Source organism: Gymnoscopelus microlampas, assembly GCF_963454915.1.
Source record: "Gymnoscopelus microlampas genome assembly, chromosome: 1".
NCBI classification, from domain to species: domain Eukaryota; kingdom Metazoa; phylum Chordata; class Actinopteri; order Myctophiformes; family Myctophidae; genus Gymnoscopelus; species Gymnoscopelus microlampas.
In genome coordinates this window covers 43,804,716-43,814,829 of record NC_139962.1, presented here as the reverse complement: position 1 = coordinate 43,814,829, position 10,114 = coordinate 43,804,716, and the positions used below count along the sequence as shown (strand labels likewise).

General features: G+C 45.5%; 1 protein-coding gene across 1 annotated transcript in view; it reads left to right on the top strand.

Annotated features, from left to right (window-relative positions):
• Nucleotides 1-2,581, top strand: part of mafa (MAF bZIP transcription factor a) — a 107,049-nt gene extending 104,468 nt beyond the window's left edge. The window contains exon 3 of the mRNA XM_084062143.1: nucleotides 1,281-2,581. The gene's annotated coding sequence lies outside the window, so the exon portion shown is untranslated. The remainder of the gene's footprint in view (nucleotides 1-1,280) is intronic.
• Nucleotides 2,582-10,114: the final 7,533 nt, after the last annotated feature.

The following is a 10,114-nucleotide window of genomic DNA, read 5'->3' as shown; positions in this document are numbered from 1 at the left end:
TGCGTGCGTGTGAGAGAGGGAGATTTATTTTTCTACATAAACTACCATTCCTTCTCTCAGCCACCTGTGGTGCAGCCGGCAAGAGAGGTAGACATTTGTTGTAAACAACAGACTCTCTCAGGACAAAATAGAACAAGTGTTCCTTTCTTCCGAACAGTATGTCCATATTTTTGGGCAAAAAATATAATTAGCAAAACAGAATAAGTCTGTCTCAAAACCATGCAACACACTCATAGGACACCTTGATTACAGGATTAATCTACTGACTGGCTTTTGGGAGCTTTTATGTGAGCTGTTACCTGCGTACGCCATGTCAGTGCCTGCTTTGTTTATCATGATTTACAATAGTCTAATGTAGGCACCTTTACTGTGGGGTCCGTAATTGGATCTCCCGTGGATAGTAGCTGGATATGTGCTACAATACAGTCGCTATGTCTAATGGCCCACCCACAAAGCGTTCCTTCAGATCACATGAATCACCCTGCACTCGCTCTAGAGGGGTCTCACCAAACCTGTGGTTTTCAGGTAATACATCTACCGACCAGAAAGCCCTGAAGAAAAAGTGCTATTTAGAGCAATATTTTACATTTTTGTGTTGCAATCACACTTTAAGAGGGCTTTTTAGAAAATGCTCTTCCTGTTTTCCATCAGTACATGCTAAAATCCTCAGTGTTGATTAATCTATTTTTAACAGTGTAACCAAAATGGTCCTGCATGCCTTTGTACACTCTCATAGTTAAATGAACGCTGAGGATTCGAACGTGCAGCAAATGAGCAGATTAAGAGTTGTGTTTAATGTAGGAAGACATGAACACAGAGGAGGAGAGTCACCCAGGCTGCTAAGTGAGTTTGCTCCGCTCTCCCTGGCCTTAATTGAAGCTGATTAAAGAGTCACTCCCTATGCGGACGCTCCTGTCACTCTGAATATCGGCCAGGCTGGTCGGCCGTGCACACTCACACAGTGGTCACCGCGGCTTTGTTTTTACGCAGGAACCAGGGAGGGCAAAAGCCCACCCTAAATGACAGTGACTCACTGTGTGTCATCCCAGGCCCTGGGTGGGAAGACGAGGAATGCAGGGTGCTACGCAGTTTCGCGTGTTTCACGCTCTCGTGGTGCTGTGCGATGCGTAGTTTCGCGTGAATGCGTGCGCACGCTCATGTTCAATAAACTAAAGGGGATCAGAGATGGGTGGTCTGACTCATGTTTTAATGACCTCTGCTTTTTTCTCTCCCATTCTCTCTCACTGCCCATTCCCTCCCCTCTCTCTTTCTGTCTACAGATATCCTGGTGATAGAATGCTGATGACGTGAGCGTGACTGGCCAATGGCACGAAGAACCCTGCCCTCGTCCCTCCCCACCACAAAGCACAACATTTGAAAATGACTTCACAGGAGAACAAAAGATATGAAGATCCCCTGAAATCCCCCCAAATCTCCGCAGCGAAATTGTTCAGAGCCTCGTACTACTCCCTGATATTTTACCTCCAGCTTTTTCTATGAAACACAGGGAAAAGAACAGGACAGAACAGGAAAAAAATAAGACAAACTGAACTGAAAACCAAGAGATGGTTGACAACATCAGCCATAAAAAACATGGGTGAACTATTTTCTCTTTGGTGGGGAAGAAGAAAACATTGATGCATGCTTGTGTAATTAGCTCACATAAAACCCTACCCTTATTCCTTTAGGAAACAAACCAAGACTCTTTTCCCAATCTCATCGTCCTTCATGACTGTGGATACAATACTCATTATATCACCATTTTCCTGTCAAAAAAAGAAAGAAAGAAAAAAAAAATCATATTCTATTTATCTCCTCAGTGGTCATTGTAATTATCATCAAAAATATGTTCCTCGTTTTAGAGAACTCTCTGCAACTTACTCTTTGGAGCTATTTGGACTCTAAGAATTATACCTCCTCTATAATCATTACATAATGGCCTAGTCTTCCTCTCCGGTATCCACACTAACACATGTAAATAGACATGAGTGACACAACAGCATGGAACAGACAATAGTGTATTATTCATCTCTTCCCTGTTAGATCAAAAACTTCACCCCTCGACCCCTGGATTTTTAGATCTGTTTTCTTTATTTTCATACAGTGAAAGAGTCTGTCCTGATATTTTGTTTCAGTGTAGCTCAATAGACGCTTGAAGATGAACGGTTATCAGCCTTAGCTAATGTTATTATTTGACATTCTTATGATGATTCTATGGCAATGATTCCTTCTGTATTACCAATCAGTTCTATCGGGAGAACCAAATGGCCAAATTGAAATGGTAGAGCAGATATTTCACCTAACGGTATGCTAGTCTAACCTGACACTTTTTGTTTTTTATTTATCTATTTTTCTAAATTGTATTATTTCTTCTTGTTGCATGAAACACCCCGTCCCTCCCCGTCAGAGGGTAATAACTGCTGTATTAAAGGTGCCATCAGCGTGAGATGGCCGCCTCTTTCTTCGCATGGTGTGATCCAATGTTCTTATAAGGCTAGATGTAGGAGAGAAGAACACCTCATTGATCACAATGCAGACTCTGACCCCTACCTATTGCAGACTAATGAAGAAAACCAAATGGACCGACAGATGATAAGCCAAGCCACTGAACAGATGAACCTCAAAGGCTTATACCTTCCACTGGAGAAGCTATAGAGAAACTGTGCATGGACAAGAGGACAAAAACTAAAAACAAAAGATAGATAGCTTGATCCATCTTCATCCTCTTGCATCCTCTACCTCTCTGCTGTGTGTGACATATGCCCGGGAATCCAGGACTTTTCAGTGACCCCCGTACTGTCCCCACAATCCACTGTGCTCTGCTGCATGTCCCTCAAGTGTTGTGTGGGGAGTGTCACTCAGTCTCAAATGCTACGGATGGATGCACATCGATGGGGAACACAAGACACATAAACATCTACACACAGACGCACACACACAGACGCACACGCACGCGCACGCACGCACGCACACACACACACACACACACACACACACACACACACACACACACACACACACACACACACACACACACACGCACTCAAAATGTGCTATTGTAAATATTGTACACAATATCAACCATGTATAGTCTCAGATGTAAATACTGTTCTCTGCATGTTGACATGTAGAACGTGATCATTATGCACAGAGGTTGGGCTGGTCGTCACTGAGCTGACTCTCCAAACCAATGTAAACTCTCTGCTGGCTCCACACCTCCGCACGTCAAACATTTGTAGCAGAAAATGTATTGTGACATGATGGAAATACACTTACCTCTTCTTTTTCATATTGAACAAAAAAAAGGTCCTCTGCAGCTGAATAGGTTTTAAGCACTTTGAAAGGATGTGTAACCTCTCCTTTGATGTCACACAGGACCTGCTCAGAGCGAGCGGGGGAGGTGGTGGTGGTGGCGGTGGTGGCGGGGGAGCAGGGCGGGCGAACTGGGCCGCTCCAATTAAGTAGCAGCACACAAAGTGGCGTGGGGCACTCTGCCAGCAACTGTCTATTCATCCTATGTCAAAGGGATTTACACATCTCAATGAGTCAACAGCACTGCCAACGCGGCCCAAGAGCAGAGCAGAGCAGAGAAAAACAGAACGGGGAGAGGAGGTTTAGGGAGAAAGGAAAATGAATGGAGAGATGGAAAAAGGAAGGCGAGGAATTGGAGAAAAAAAATCTTTGTCCCGCATTTTTTCAGCAAAGAAAACAAAGAATCAGGAGAAAGTCAAGACTTCACCCTGATTTCCATTGAGTGACAGAATATTCCTCCTTGACCCCCAGCCACAGTTCAGCAACCCTGCGACCACAGCCAGTCTCACCACCCTGCAGCCCTCTACACTAGCGTGACCTCATGTCCTGTCTGGGGTTGACTTTGTGTTAATGAGCGTGGCCCTAAGCTCAACCAGATGTTCGGCCTCATGGTTAAGTACCTGTTGCCCTTCTACCCCAGCGATCGGTTTATCTCTGCCCACTGCGGCTGTACCGTCTCCCTGTACACGACTCCACCAGCATCAGCCTCTTTGTAGAGGGTTCCCACTGTTAACACACACAACCTTGCCAAGGGATCAATACGGTCGTTTATTGACTAATGATGCAATGACTTGACTTTATGTGACGTGAGTTAAAACAATTGGAATTAAAGTATCACATCATGTAAACCCATATCACGCAGATTGATGTATTTAAAAGATGCTGATAGAGAAAGAGAAATGAGGTGAGATGTTCTCAGTTTATGAGAGAAGCTCACTGACGCGCCTCTGTGTACGGTCGGCGTGAGCGCAGAGCTTGACGTGAGGAGCAGGTGGTGAGCAGCCCGACTACCTGGCTCAGCAGTGATGAGTTAAATGTATGAGGATGAAGATGTCAGTCAAGGAGGACGCACGCTGTGCGGTACAAGAAACAAAGCATAGAGAGGCTGAATCTTTTCCGAGCCTCAAGGCTCTCCGCTTTCCTCCAAATGAAACAAAACACCATTTCTTGAGCAGCTAAAGGCCTAAAGGCCGGCCGGTGACAGGATGTTTGATTTTTCCGAGCTTTCCAGCGGCGGTGTGTTGTTATGCTCCGATAGCCAGCAGACAGGTCGGCGTGAGGCGCTTTTATCTGGCAATGACCCTGACCATAACCTTACCCAGAAACCCCAGTGTTATACGCAAGGATCAGTGGAGCATGCATATGCGGTTGTGTGCCTTTGTCTGCAAACACACACACACACACACACACACACACACACACACACACACACACACACACACACACACACACACACACACACACACACACACACACACACACACACACACACACACACACACACACACACTACCACATCACAGTCAAAACCTCTCTCTTTCACTCTCTCTCTCACTCACTCACTCTCTCTGTCTGTCTCTCTTGCTCTCTCTCACACACACACACACACAAACACAAGCACACGCAGACCCACGCTAATCTAAACAACAACGCTGTATGTAAACAGATCGTCGACATAATGGGATTGTTCGGTGTGCAAACAATAAGCTGTTAGCGTAATCACAGGTCAAAGATATATTACCCAGAGGGCCATGCTGTAGGTATATTAACATGATGGATATGTAGGGGAGCGGAGGGGGGGAGGGGAGGAGAACGGAACAGAGATAGGGTGCTCTCCTGATTCAGATTTACCCCCTGTCGGGGCCCCCTCCCTCCCCCTTTCCTCACCACCACCACCACCCCCATTTCATCCTCCTCTCCCCTGCACTCCCATTAATCCACTAGATTACTATTCCTCTGACACGGTACAATCGGGAGTGTTAATTTAACTCTGAGAGAGTCTAAAAATGGACCCTACTATGTACAATTTTCCCCCCATCACTCATCTATCCTTTTCCATCGTCCATCCTCAGCCCGTCCCTTATTCTCTGCCCCCTTTCCCTAGATAGATTCCATGCTGTTGTGACGGAGCGCTCCGTCTGTCACCAGGGTCAGACGGCAGAGCAGGGTGACGCAGCCTCATGAGCTCATTTTTGGATTAGGAAAAGACGGTGTCGAGTTAACCACTTAAAACCTACTGTATATACTTTATTGTACGTCAGATAGCGAAATAGCCAATCAACTATAGCTCACAACCGCTTTGAAAATCTTGTAGAGCTTGTAGATTGCCTATTTTTGCCGTCTGTTCGCCTATTTTTGTAAAATGTTCACCTATTTTAACTCTATTATGACAGAATAGGGATGTGGTTAACACTGGACCATCAGGACTGCTTGGGCAGCCATTCATGGACCCTTCACTTCAGTACACAAATATGCAGGGGTGAGATGAGAGAGACATGAGAGTACCAGATGAGAGATGAGAGAGACTATGTCATCACTGTCGTGCAGAAACCTTGTATCTCCTTTTTTCCATCTTTTTATCGTTGTTTGTTTTTTTCCATAAATGAATGCCCTATTTTATAATTAACCTACGTTGCACTGCCGATCCGACCAATATGTCATCAGTATATGCCCATACATTGGAATATATGCCATATATGGGCATATTGGTTGGATCTGCGGTTCTGGACAACTGGATATCCGAACTACTCGATGGCGGGCACCGCACTCCCTCCCTCCCTACTTCAAACTCTGCACACGCAGAGTTTGAAAAATAGCTGATCTACAAGCTCCCACGTTGTAGATCTGCTACTTTTGAACCATTTTGAAAAAAGAAAAACATTTTGAATACTTTTGCATAGAACGACATGCCCAAAATATGGACAGCAGGTTGAAAGTGGTTAAGTCTGTCTGTGGGTCTTTATAAATATTTTACGAATGAAAAGTAGTAACAAGAGCTTATGACTAAATAGTTCTACATTGAATACTACATTATTTTTTTCCATTTCCTGAAAAGCAACGGTTTTGGACATACAAGTTTTCCGCCCGACATTGACCAGTACGTAAATATACTTATACGGGAAACAGGGATGCCCACTCACGTCCCTCTCCACTGTGCCAAGCAGAGAGTACCAGGTTCATCGCTCACTACTGCAGTGTCTGTCAGCTTAAATACAGCGCCGCTTACTGCCTCGTTCATAGGGCTTATTAACTTACATCTGCTTTATTTGATTAGCATCTAGCTCGTTCCCCCGACTGGTTAATAAGTCCATGTCCTCTTGGCTGTACACTTCATTAGTGTCATCACTAGCTATAGATGGTGGGCGCACTGCGTACGTCGGTTGTCCACTGGAGCAGATAGGCACTGGGGTGGAGTGACAGAGCAAACAGGGAGCCACAACTCCGGGGATCAAAACAATCCTGTAAAGCCAAGTTTATGCTTCGTCGAATGACGGAGCATAAATTAGGCATAGGAGAGACAACAGGTACAAAGGGTTCATGGTTGTAAAATTGTCGAACCCTTTCATCATACAGAACTGGGCTTGATGCTTGAAACGCAGAGTGGTTTGACCATGCTCTAACCACCTCAGATGGCACTAAGCGTTTTTTAAAGTTCTATTTGTCTATTTGTTGTTGTCTGAGGTGATCTAAGGTCTTCCTCAGGCTGCCCATACAGAAACAAGATATCAGAGGTGAGGAGAGGTGACCAACAACTTTAAATGAAATACTTAAACACGCATGCACGCACAAACACACACGCACGCACGCACGCACGCACGCACGCACGCACACACACACACACACACACACACACACACACACACACACACACACACACACACACACACACACACACACACACACACACACACACACATACACACACAGACACACGTCTGGGTCAGTGTGCTTACATGTCTAGGGTGTGAACTGTGATGATTAACAGTGACCTTAAACCAGACGATGTTTGGGGTTCTGGGGTCAGAGGTGAGAGGATTACAGTGTGGTCCCCCCTGGTCAACTGCTTTGCTCTAATCCTGAACTGCAGGCTGACCCTGCGCCTCTTGACAAAATGATTAACACATGCACACTTCAATGAATTACATGTACTTCACAACCGGCGGCTACTTCCTGACAGCTCTCCAATAAATTGTTTGGGTAAAAAAGGGAAAACTTCATTTAAATCCACCACATCAAAGGAAATGTTAAAAGTTCCCAAGTCCAGAGAATGAGGCTGATCCACTGTGTGGGTGGAGAGCTAACATAACTAATGACCCAAGAATAGTAGAGCAAGATCAGACATTTTTATTCCACATACCCCAACGATAAGGATGAATAATACAGCTCTTAAAGCCACTACTCTCATCTCCTCCTCATATGCCCATCATCACTAGGGGCTATGGGTGAGCAGCAGGTACCCATCAAGCCCTCAGACCCTTATAGAGATGAGATTGGCTCCCAAGAAGCTTTGGGGGGCATGGAAAGAATCGGATTATAAGGGCGTAAATGTTCTCGGGCTGACCCCCGTCTAACACCACCCGAAACAAGAACTATGCCAAATCTTAAGTGTCTGATAGGATTCCGGAGAAGAGACTTTTCCTTGAAGGCACTGGGTCCAACGTGGACTCACCAGGTCTCCAAATGGACGCTTATGGGTCTCTAACCCCGACACATGGAATGAAATGGATCCTTACAGGTTTACCATTTGTACACTCTCAGAGTTAAATTAACACTGAGGATTTTACAGTAAAGATTGGGGTCCCGTGGCGTGGCCCAATGCATATCAAACTGGGGGTCCTTGAAACTCCAAAGGTTGAAAACCACTGCTCTAGGCTGACCCCCTCTAGCACCACCTGAATCTTTAGTGACTGACTGGGCTCTGGAGACGAGACTTTTCCTTTAAGGCATCAGCCAGGGTGAGTGAGGACAAACTGTCGAACGTGTAGTGTACTGTAACATGCCAAGACTGACAGAGGTTGCCAGGAAGGAAGGGTACTTCTAGAAAAACCTTGAATTCCCACTACAGAAATAAATATATGGGGAAATAATAAATCGCCCAGAGACAATGGACAGGTGGCATTTCAGGCTGCGCCGTTTAGCTGTGCAGTCTGGCTTTTGACAGCTTGATTTAGTCTCCTGCACCTGAGCCAGGAAAAAAGCAAGAGAGAGAGAGAGAGAGAGAGAGAGAGAGAGAGAGAGAGAGAGAGGCATAGACTGAAATGGCTAAAAAGAAAGAACAACATCCTAACTGGTTCGCAATTTGTCAGCCTTGAAACACAATATATGGAGCAATGTGGATAATGTACTGCTGACTTTCCAATAGCTGTGCCCCGAACCTTGTGTTTAGTCACACTGAAAGATTGTACCCTCTGTGAAGCCTGGTCTTTCTCTTGCTCAGGGTCAGGTGCATAGGGCAGACAGTCAGGAGAGGAGAGGGGATTGACTCACCCCTTACCCCAGAGCAGCCACCTGCGCTTAGCCAAGTCAGAGTCATCTGGCTTCCATTAGAGGGGGAAGCGGATCAGGGTGAAGGAGGGGCTCTTTTAGGGGGACATAGCAGCTCATCTTCGGGGTTCAGCGTGAAGGATGGAGATTAAATGCACTCCAGAAGAGAGTCTAGGATGCATGCTGTTCCCCCTGCTGTGAAGAGGGTGTAATCCCACAGACTGAGGGAAGTGAAAAGTTTTACAGAGTCCCCCAAAGTTCCCCCTGCATCCCTTCTGGGCCCCCAGAGAGAACAGAGACAGCGTAGGAACAGTGGGGGGTAACCATATGCTATCAAAGTCTTCTTCAAAGCCTATCCGTCTCTAGCTGACTGAATTATAATATTACATCATTACCTGAAGAAAAAAAAGAAAAAGAAAAAAACATAAAGGAACAAATCCATGCAACTCAATATGTCGACATACACATTACAATTTTCAGGAACACATGCAGTGAGTCATGCATTTCCTCTGGTCCTTTAAGGGGCATTTAGGATGATTACAGTACTTTGTTTCAATAGTGGCCTTGTCCTAATGCAGGGGTCAGCTCATAATTTTGTATTTTCCTGATCCTCTTTTAAAATACTGCCACTGGTGGACAATTAAACTTTTATGATTCCTGTCACAATAAGCCCTATCTCAGTTACCAGAGGTTAATTTGTGCTTCCCCCTCATTTCAATTGTACTGTAGTAAACGTCCTCATTATTTCCCATATGGGCCTGCATGAGGGAGTTTGATTGTCCAAAGGTGGGCTTTGGTTGGCCGCGTTATCGTCAGAGGGGTCGTAAGCCGCAGTAACGGCTGCAAGGGTCTTATTGCCATAGCGATCAGCCCCCTGCCACTTGGCCTGCGTGACCCCAGTCAGAGATAAGCTTTATGGGAAAGCACATTAACATGCTCCGGCAGTCACCTCCCTCCTTTATCAAAGGCAGTGCTGTGAAATCAACTGTTTATGGACCCCCAGTGAGGGAATACTGGTGCTGATTGCCTATATTAGAGGTTGAGTGTAAATGAGCTGCCCATGGACAAAGGGCCCTTAATGGTGGGGGAGAAATGGGGACGGGATACTGATGTTATTCTCACTAACTGTGCAATATCTTTAATGGTTGCAATATACCCCCGGAGCAGGTTACTGGAGGCCACAAAAACAAATACCACGGGCAGGCTGCATCTACACAGTACAGTATGTCCATATATTACTTTACACAAACCCTCACAACCCACAATGTAAGGGACGTGTAAAGTGTGCAGGTAGATACAGTATGATGGAACACTGTAT